This window comes from Odontomachus brunneus, unplaced genomic scaffold, assembly GCF_010583005.1.
Source record: "Odontomachus brunneus isolate Ranch 3 - 2012 unplaced genomic scaffold, Obru_v1 Obru_scaffold_099, whole genome shotgun sequence".
Taxonomy (NCBI): domain Eukaryota; kingdom Metazoa; phylum Arthropoda; class Insecta; order Hymenoptera; family Formicidae; genus Odontomachus; species Odontomachus brunneus.
The window spans coordinates 15,542-25,501 of NW_022639549.1; the positions used below are offsets into that span (position 1 = coordinate 15,542).

The 9,960-nt window shown below is 33.9% G+C and overlaps 1 long non-coding RNA gene across 1 annotated transcript; it reads left to right on the forward strand.

Annotated features, from left to right (window-relative positions):
* Positions 1 to 124: 124 nt before the first annotated feature.
* Positions 125 to 8,840, forward strand: LOC116848735. Its single transcript, XR_004379009.1, has 3 exons — positions 125 to 2,026; positions 4,249 to 6,522; positions 7,875 to 8,840. It is a non-coding gene; the product is annotated as an uncharacterized LOC116848735 (long non-coding RNA).
* The last annotated feature ends 1,120 nt before the right edge of the window (positions 8,841 to 9,960 follow it).

A 9,960-nucleotide genomic window follows, 5' to 3' on the forward strand; every position in this document is an offset into this window, starting at 1 on the left:
GCCTAACTTCGGTATCCTACATTCATATTCTTCATTTATATAATCTTTCAGTAAATGTTAAAAGGAATAGATTTATATATATTTTTTTTGTCACCACATTTAATCTTTATTGATATTAGTTTTCTTAATTTTGATTTAATTTTTATGTTAAATATATGTATTGATTAATAAAGCATTTAGATAAGTCAGTGATTGTATCTCATTTTTCTTTCGCTGCTTGTGCGTATATATAAACATTTATTTAGTTATTAGTTTATTATTAAGTATCTTTCTATTTTCTTATACACAGACAGTATAAAAGAGTTCAGGAGAGAGTCGGAACAGAGAAAAACGAAAAAAAAGGATAGTCACTCGCGAAGAGGAAGATGCAAGTCAAACGAATTGAGAGAAGATATATGTATGTGATCCCTTGTTATCAAATAAGAGAAAAGAGAGGTAACGGCGCACATGCAGTGCTGTTGGGACATTTTTTCGCGAAAGGAGACTTTCTGCATATACATAGAGTGACGTAGCAGTTATGCCTGTTATGGAATATCGTATATCTAATACGAGACATCTTTCTCTTTCTAATTTTCTCACACAATAACTTTCTCACGCAAATCAGCAGTCTATATATAAGTCTATGTCCTGAACCTATTGGATAGTGCGATCTGTGCATTCGTGAAGTATTGTAGAGCGAAATTGTAGAGCGTAATTGTAGAGCGAAAACATAAACTTCTACTTCTGCAAAATACTGATAAATCAGTAATGGATAGATACAACGCAATAATTCTGACATTATTAGATGACGATATTTTCTTTATGTAGTCTTAAAAAAATATTGGGTCTGTAAAATATATTGTATAATGGTTGGTTTCCAACAAGAGACACAAGTCGACACAAGTATCATTCTATCTTTGTTACTCACTAAATGTGGAACAAAGATAGAATGATGTTTGTGTCGACTTGTGTCTCTTGTTGGAAAGCAAGCAATTTATTAATAAGGTTAATGAAGTAAATAGTTGAAACCGTGAAGTTACATATTATATGTTATTAAATTAATACTAACCACTTTTCAATAATCCGTGTATTTCTCTAGTATTCGTTAACTAGTATTCATTAGAAAGCATTATTGTACATATACTATATTTCTTCATACATTTTATCACTCATCAGGGGCTTGATTCTTGACGGTATGCGAATGAAAAGTGAAAATGCAAAAAGTGAGCGAATTTATTAGAATATTTATAATTTTATTAGTCAACGTCGTAAAATTACGCAATAAAATGGGACGATTTGATTAATTTAAATCGTGACACGACGGACGACACGACGCTTGACACGCTAAAACCGGGTACAGACTTGTTGCGTATCTGGGATATTCGTATAACAAACTGGGAAACTCACGATGATACGTATGGATATTACATATACGCCATGATGACATGGGAAGCAAATTTGGTCGCGTTACACCGTATCGTATTAACGTTTGTAACGTTACGATGATACGTTACGAGGATACGCAACAAGTCTGTACCTGGCTTAAGGCTGCGTTCCGAAATTCATTGCCAGTGCTGAAATTCTGTAGTATACCTAACATGAACTATAAATTTTCAATACTGGCAGTGAACTTCAGAACGCAGTTTAGGATGCGTTCAGATTCTTCATCCGGGCATTTTATTACTAGAACTCTCTAGTATATGTTACATATATTACAGCACTTCTAGTAATAAAATACACCCGGGTGTGGGAACTCAGACTGTCGATTGGCTCTCCTAAAGCCTCCAATTTCTATTGAGCAACCAGTTAGAATCTCCGATGTAGCATATATGAACTTTAGAATCTTCTGATCGCTGCTTATTCTGCATTCAGTTCAGTGTGTTGCGTTCAGCTTATAACATCCGTTAGTATCAAGAGATGTAATGTCTCGTGCCAAGTTTAAGGGGCGAAACGAAACGGCGTAAGACCGGCCGCGTACTTACGCCGTTCAGCTACCTACTTGTTCAGCACAAGCAAGATTTCTTGTTCGGCTTCAAACTATACCATGGTATAAAAAACTTAAATACATATTATTACAATAATTTTTACAGCAGTTTTTCGAAACTTGATGTTCTGCATTTTTTTCAATTGATATTCATAATTTATATTAATATTGATATTTATTTTTTTTTTTAATTGATAGTAGTGCATTAATAGCGTAGTTTAGTAGATAGTTTGAAAACACGTGGTTAGAAAAAAGTTATTTTATAATGATATCTCTTATAAATTTTAATAAATTTATGTATTAGTAAAGATATGTTAGTGCATAATATATTTGCAAAAGCGGAAAATCGATATAGTTCCAAGCGAGCTGTTAGATATTTAATATGTGTTACATTGTCATTTTGTGCAAACTCGTATATAGATCGAAGCTAGTTGTCTATCGAAGTAAGTCAGTAGAATCGATTATTTGTACTGTTTTTTAATAGATTTTAAAATCAAGCAAGCAGGAATTTCAAAGCCATCTTTGATGTTTAAAAATCTTGCTTACTTAATTTTATAATTTGTTAGAAAATAGCAAATAATTGGTTTTGCTAATTTATTCCAATAGTCAACCAGGATCGAGAATCCATGTGCTTCGGAAATCCACGTGTTTGAGAAGTCCACGTAAGTCTCGCGTGAGTCTCATGTAAGTCCACGTAAATCCGCTTGAATCCGCTTAAATCCGCTTGAATCCGCTTGAGTCCGCTTGAGTCCGCTTGAGTCCGCTTGAGTCCGCTTGAGTCCGCTTGAGTCTCGATATTTTAAATCTATACTATCTAAAATCTATATTAAATTTTTTTAATATAAGTCTATATTAAAGTCAATTATTTAACTTTTAGGAACGTTGAAATAAATAGTGATTTGATTGTTTTGTGATTTTACAGCACGACTAATAGCAAATTCAGCGAGAAACACACTCTTGCATAGAGACATAACACATAACCTATAATCCATTAGTATCAAGACACGTGGTAACGTCTCACGTCAAGTTAAGCTGGCCACACATACTTTCCGTAACAGTAACCGTAAGACGTAATGTAAGAATTGATCAATCATGTTGAGAATCATCGAATTATAAGGTCGCCATTTTTATGAATACTCCATCGTAATTGATAAATTCTTACGTTACGTCTTACTGTTACTGTTACGGAAAGTATGTGTGGCCAGCTTTAACGGACGAAACAAAACGATGTGAGACCGGCCATGTATACTTAAGGTACTTTTATATGGGAGCATCGAGCGTCGAACGTTAAAGCGGTAGCCAATCGACGTGCCACTTTCCGCAAGAACTACAAGTATACTTCTAGAACCTGATACGTTGATTGAGTGTTAACGCTTTAACATTCGACGCTGGAATGCTCCTATGTATTGGCACCTTTACGTCAACCAACTAGTTAAGTACTGGCAAGATTTCTTGTTCGGTTTCAAACTACACCATGGTGTAAAAAACATAAGAAAGTGAATCAAAGCCTATACATATATTTAATATACATAGACTGCGTATTGGGCTGAACGGGCGTCAAAGAATAGAAAGAGATAGCATACTTTCGATCACTATTTTATCTTTTTCTAACGATGCTAAAGAAAGACAGAATGGCATGCTATCTTTTTCTCTTTCCTAACGCGTTCAAACTATAAGAAACATTGAGAACACGCACTATACTAAGTCTATGGTCTATGATGAATCATAATCTGTAAGGAACTAATCAGAGTTCTGATTTTTATTGCCACGATGAAAATAATGTCTCCGATTAGTCAGTTTTCTTATGCATTATGCATTATGTCTTTATGTAAAAGTGTGTGCTTTCTATTTTCGACCGAATGCACTATAAGGGCGCATTCATATCTTGGTAGAAAAGTAAATTAGCAGCATCAATTAAGGACCCAGTTTTCGACAATGTGTGAATACGTATGCGAAAATCAATTAGTCTGTTTTTTTAGCTGCACTACTGAACTAGTATAATAAGTTGAAATAAGATAAATATATTTTTTCTCACTCTAACTTATTGCAGCAGTGCAACTAAAAAGAACATGCTGATTGATACACCAACTATAGGATAGAACTATAGAATTGAACTACAGAATTTCCATACGCGCATCTCATTCGATACTGTCGAGAACCAGGTCTGGGCAAATTTTTGTAAAGACAAATGGAACCTAGAGATAATTTAAGAAAGATGATATTATCGGTTGTTTTTAACTATTCGATACAGGTTTTGTGTGTAATAAACAAATTTCGAATTTCAGTGCCGGTTTCTCCAGGTGCCTGAGCGTTGCGAGGGACAGGGTCAACTTTACCACGTAGTCCAATGTACCAAATGGAATATTATCACGTATAGCAAAAAAGTATATTATTTATTAGATCTGTAAAGTTATCAGTGAGTAATAAAATATTTCAATAAATTTTTAAATATAAAATTTTAGCGTCTATTTGTCAAAATAGCTTTATGTAATTTAACTTAATCTAAGATAAGAAATAAAATCACAGTACTTATAAAAAATACTGGCTTACAAAATTTAGTAATAATTCTCGAAAATAAACAGCCAGATATTAATTTATCACTGCAATTGAAACAATTAAAACTTTTCACATATGCTATTGTCTCGTTTGAGATGCAGTCTACGTCTTCCCATTGTTATAAAGTCGTCTTAACAAATAATTTATAAACCATCTTAGTAGCTAACAAAAATTTAACAACTTATCGCAATATTTTATTAGAAATCTAAATAATATTCTTTTTTCGCGATGATGTTCAATTTAACCATGTGGTGTAGTCGGCACTATCTTTCGTGGCACTTAGATTCCTAGAGACCGCATTCGGATACTGGTAATTCAGCATCCTATGATCTTAAATATAAAATTCAAATATCTATGAATATATACCCTAAAAGTTATCGATTTGAGACGGGATTTAAAATAAAAATGTTTAATAATCCACCTACTTATTTAATAACCTACCGTCGGTAAGTTTTATATCAAATTGGCATTGATAATAACTGTATAAATGTAGTTTTACAATTATAAATTTTTGTACACAATGATAAAACATTATGATAACTATAAATTATAAGATTAACATTTTATTATGCACTGAGTGTCCAGGTACTCACATCGGATAACTAAAACTTGTCGATAATGTCATCCTTCTGCAATTTATCTCCGGACCCTTCGGGGTCCGTTGTTCGGGTTTCGTGCGACGAAAATTTGCTTATAGTCGGTGATTTAGGCACTACCTCGTTGGTTCTACTTAAAAAAGGTAGATGGCTATAGTTTAAATTCAAAATGGCGATATTCCAATATGGCTAATATGAAGCTACACATTAGTGTCATTTTCTTTATTTTCACTTATAATGATTTATTATTCACTTATAATGAAAAAATCTATGGAAAGAATAACTGGAAACGATAAGGTATATTTATATATTTATTGTAACATATACCATTTATGCCGTAATATATTTTATGAACACGATGTTTTACAACAGTACAATTTCTTTATTTTTTTTATAATAAATATATCTTCAAAGAGAAGTTTATTGCAACATTCGCTAATACAGTAATATCAGTGCTTGTCTTTTAGTCATTCTAAAATCGCAAAACAATCATTCTTATTTAATATGGAGTTCTTGAATATAAAGTAGACACAATCTCCACGTGGTTTGCCACCACGTGGGCGCTGCCAGTAGCACTAGAATTCGGATCGTATTGTGAAAAAGTGGAAAAACAGCAAAATTAAAGAACAACACAATGGAGGATACAGGAATGCAGTGTCGGATGTGTATGTGCGTGGTTTGTGTGAAATTACGGATAAATACGGTAAAAGTGTCATCAACATATGAAGAATGTAATGCAGGAGATGCGTGCAGGAGAGTGAAGTACATTGAAGTGATATTGAAAGTGACAATTTTTGTGTGTGATTTTTGGGAATATTTTTTATTAATGTGTGTGATTTCTTCGACTTCAACTCTTTTGCACCATATCACATTTTTCACTACTTGGGGCTATCCGGCTACATGAGTCTACATGAGTCGGATGAGGATTCAACATATTCATTATCAAGACCCAGGGATCGCGGATAGGTGGAAGCTCCAGTGGATTGATAAGCATCGTTGTCAACCTGTTCCAGGTTCTCTCTCTTCATAAGAGAAGCAACGGAATTTTCCTAATTGCCCTTGAGGAATTCCGGACGTGCAGCAGAGAAACGCGTCATGTACGAAGGAATCGGCCTCGCATCGGCGAAAGGACGCACCTGCACGCGGTTGTTCGCAGCTGGTCGCTTGGCCGATTTCGCGACGATCAGATTCGATTCCTGCACGGCTTTTCCAGCGAAGGGTAGAGAACAGAGTGGCGGGAAGATAACCACTGTACACTCACGTATGTAAAGTTGGTGAATTCAAGTAAAATCTGAGTTTGTGATAGCTGCGGATGAAAGACGGAGCGGAGTCGAGGAATTGTGGACTGGAGGACCGGAGTGAAGGATTTTACAGCTCGATCGAGGAATAGAGCCACACAATTCACAAGTAAGATAAGAATATTCCAAGTATCCGAGTATATTTCAAATAAAATAAATCTACTATCATAAATAGTAAATTTATAATAGTAGATTTATAACTTATAAAAGTTAAAATGCACTTTTGGATTTATGATTCGCTTTATGTTTCGATTTTGCTTCGCTTACATGACTGACTTGCGCTTTATAATGATATGTTCGACGCTGCTTTAAGGGCACCAAGTAGATTGAAAATTTGGTAATATTTGAACGACTATTGAGGACAAATAAATTAACATACATAAAGTTAGTCTTTTGCAATAAATAAATTATTTGCATAAATAATTTATTTTGCATAAATAATTAGTAATAAATTTATTTTGCAATAAATAAATAGTCTTTGCAATAATAAATTTTTATGAATAAAATAAACATTAGTAATTTAAAAAAATGTTAATAACATTAAATGAGATATTGTTAATTTAAGAAAAACTTCAATTTTGCGGTTTTGTCGCGATTTCGGGAGAACGAGTTGGAATTTTTTTAATTCTGAAAGCGTCATTTTGTAGCGACGCTATTAAATAGCGACGCGCTTTTATACTGTCGCTATCTCAGACGGATAGAATTTGTTTATCTGCTCTTCAGAGAAAAAGAAAGATCGCTATTTCATTTGATAAAATGAATATAGCCGATTTCCTATCATTGCTTTAGCTTTAATGTTATTCTCAATCTTTAAACGCGATTTCCTCAAAATAGCATTTTGCGCTAGTTTCGCTGCGATAATTCATAAATACTTAAAGATATCAAGTTGTTTTTTTTTTAATAAAAAATAAAGATATATTACATAAATTGATCGGAATACGCGAAGAAGCGTCGAAAGAAGTATCGAGCAACTCCCTAAGTTTATTTTTCTCTCTCTGGAACGAAAAAGATACGCAGATCTCGAACGCACGGCGTCCCGCCGCCACCTAGTACGCCCTCCTCTTTCTATGGTGCTTTCTAAACGTCGCGGTAATAGCCATAATGAGCATTAGTATGCACACGTATACCGCCGGTAATCTCTAGTAAATTAATTTTTTTGCACCACACGGTAACTTTTCGCGAGCAAATTGACGGAAAAGAAATAACGCTTCATCCAGAGGGGAAACAGTAATTGCTTCCTGTTGACGTTGACGCAACGCCATAATTTCTCATTTCTCGCGGTGTCTCTTCCAGTTAATGTTTTATTTTATCAAAATTGCGACGATGTTCGAGTCGCCATCGCTTTTTCCTCCCTCCAACCCTCCTCATTCTGTCACTCTCTCTTCTTTTATTATATTTTTTTTTTTTTTATCTCGAACCTATCACGCGTTGATTGTATCAGGCTTTGTGCGGTTTTTTCAGTGTTTTTCGCGTGTTCGCCAACTGTTATTGGCCGAAAAAGGATCATGTGCGAGGCTCCATTTATCGTCACGCGGTGCTATGAGGGCGGCCTGTAAAAATAAAGCAGACAGAGGGGCTCTGGCGGGTGGCTGCAGGAGAAAGAAAACTGAAAGAAAGAGAGAGCGAAGGGAGGGAGAGGGAGTATACACTAACAAGTGGTCAGTTTACAATGTGTACGTCGGCAATTTAAACTTTTGCGACTTGGTCAGTGGCAGTCGAACGACGCGGCGCTGTGCTGCCGCGGCAAAAACATCCGTAGGATGGGCGCCGTTCTGCCAGGTGTTGCCTCTTTGTTTGCATAAAGAGGGTATTGGCAGCGGTATCCTGTTTGGTGAGGTGTTCGTTTAAATGGGATTACGCCGGGACATTGGTCGCGGTTTCTCGCGGATGTTATCTGATGCCGCGAGATATCACGTCGTGATACAAATCGCGAGTAATTGCGGACGTCGTTGCTCAGAATCGCTCGAAGAAATAATGGACTCGCCGGTGCGACTTCTCCTCACGACCGATTTCGTTTAAATTTAATGGTGAGACGGACGCTCACCGTTAAAATTCCACGGTGGTCATCGAAGTTTTCCAATTTATCCTTTGACCTTCCGCGGACTTTAGCAATCATTCGCGGCGCTCTTTGAATACCTCGAGCTAATACGTAACTCGCCGTTTCATTATTCATTCGTTCTGCATGCACTGTTGAAAGGTCAATAAATTATTTCTGCATGATCTTGTAAACTGTCAATGTTAATGAGATATCGTACTGATCGTACCTTGAAGTTAAACCACTTTGCATGGCAAGAAAATACTGTCGTGTCAACAGTATTGCTGCACTCATAATTGAGAGAAATCTTTTTGGCAATATTATTAAACTAATATATTATATAAATTATATAATATATTATATACTAATATATTATATAATATACTAATTATATACTAATACTATTATATACTAATACTAATTATATACTAATTATATACTAATACTATTATATACTAATATATTATATAATATACTAATATATTATATAAATATCACTTATACTTATAACATACGTCTTACTACTGCGGATGACCATATTTCACTACTTTGACCCTTTATATCTTGGGAAATGTTGACTTTTGGGACTTAGTGCAATAATAACTTTTTATCAGCATGGCGAAAACTATAACATAGTAAAATAACATAGTATAACATACTATAACATAGTAAAATTTCAGCCAATTTGACCAAAAACCATTTTTCACAGGTTTTGTGCGTTTTCTTTTATATTAAAGTGAAAGGAGAAAAATGTTTGCGTGCGCAGTCTCGAAACCGCATCACTAATAAAAAGACGGAAATTCGAGAGTTGTTTGTTGACATAAAGTAAGACAGAGAAAAATGTAATACGTAAATCGTGAATGAAAGGCTATATGTCCGAAATAACTTTGTACGAAAGCGCGAAGTTCGTCTATGGGTTACGTATACCCAGTGCGATAGCAACGTTATTACGTCGGAGTATCGCGGGTAATAATACTTCACTAGTGCAAAGTTTTATTTATTTATATTAATATTATATTAATATTATATTAATATTATATTAATATTATATTAATATTATATTAATATTATATTAATATTTATATTAATATTAAGCAAATAAAGTTTTTTTACACATATACAATCATAATACATCATTTTCCAGGGAAAACCTGATATTTCAAGTTAATAATATATTTGATGAAAGTTTAAAATTACTCATGCTAAAATATGTAAAATAATTATTTCTTTTTAAACTATAGGTAATAATGTATTTTTTTTCGAAAAATTTAGATCAAATCCTTTAGATTTTTATATATTGAAATGCTCGTATCTGTTTTCGAAGCAATTTTATAATTAAAAATAAAAAGCATGATTTTTTCGTAATTATTATAGAAATCTCTTCTTATTTCTTTCAAAATATTTTGAGTTCTGGAATTTTTGTGACATTTTTAATGACATTATTTTTCCTTAATATCTGGAAAATCGATAAAAAAAAAGAATTAATACATTAGATTTCGAAATATAAGTAAA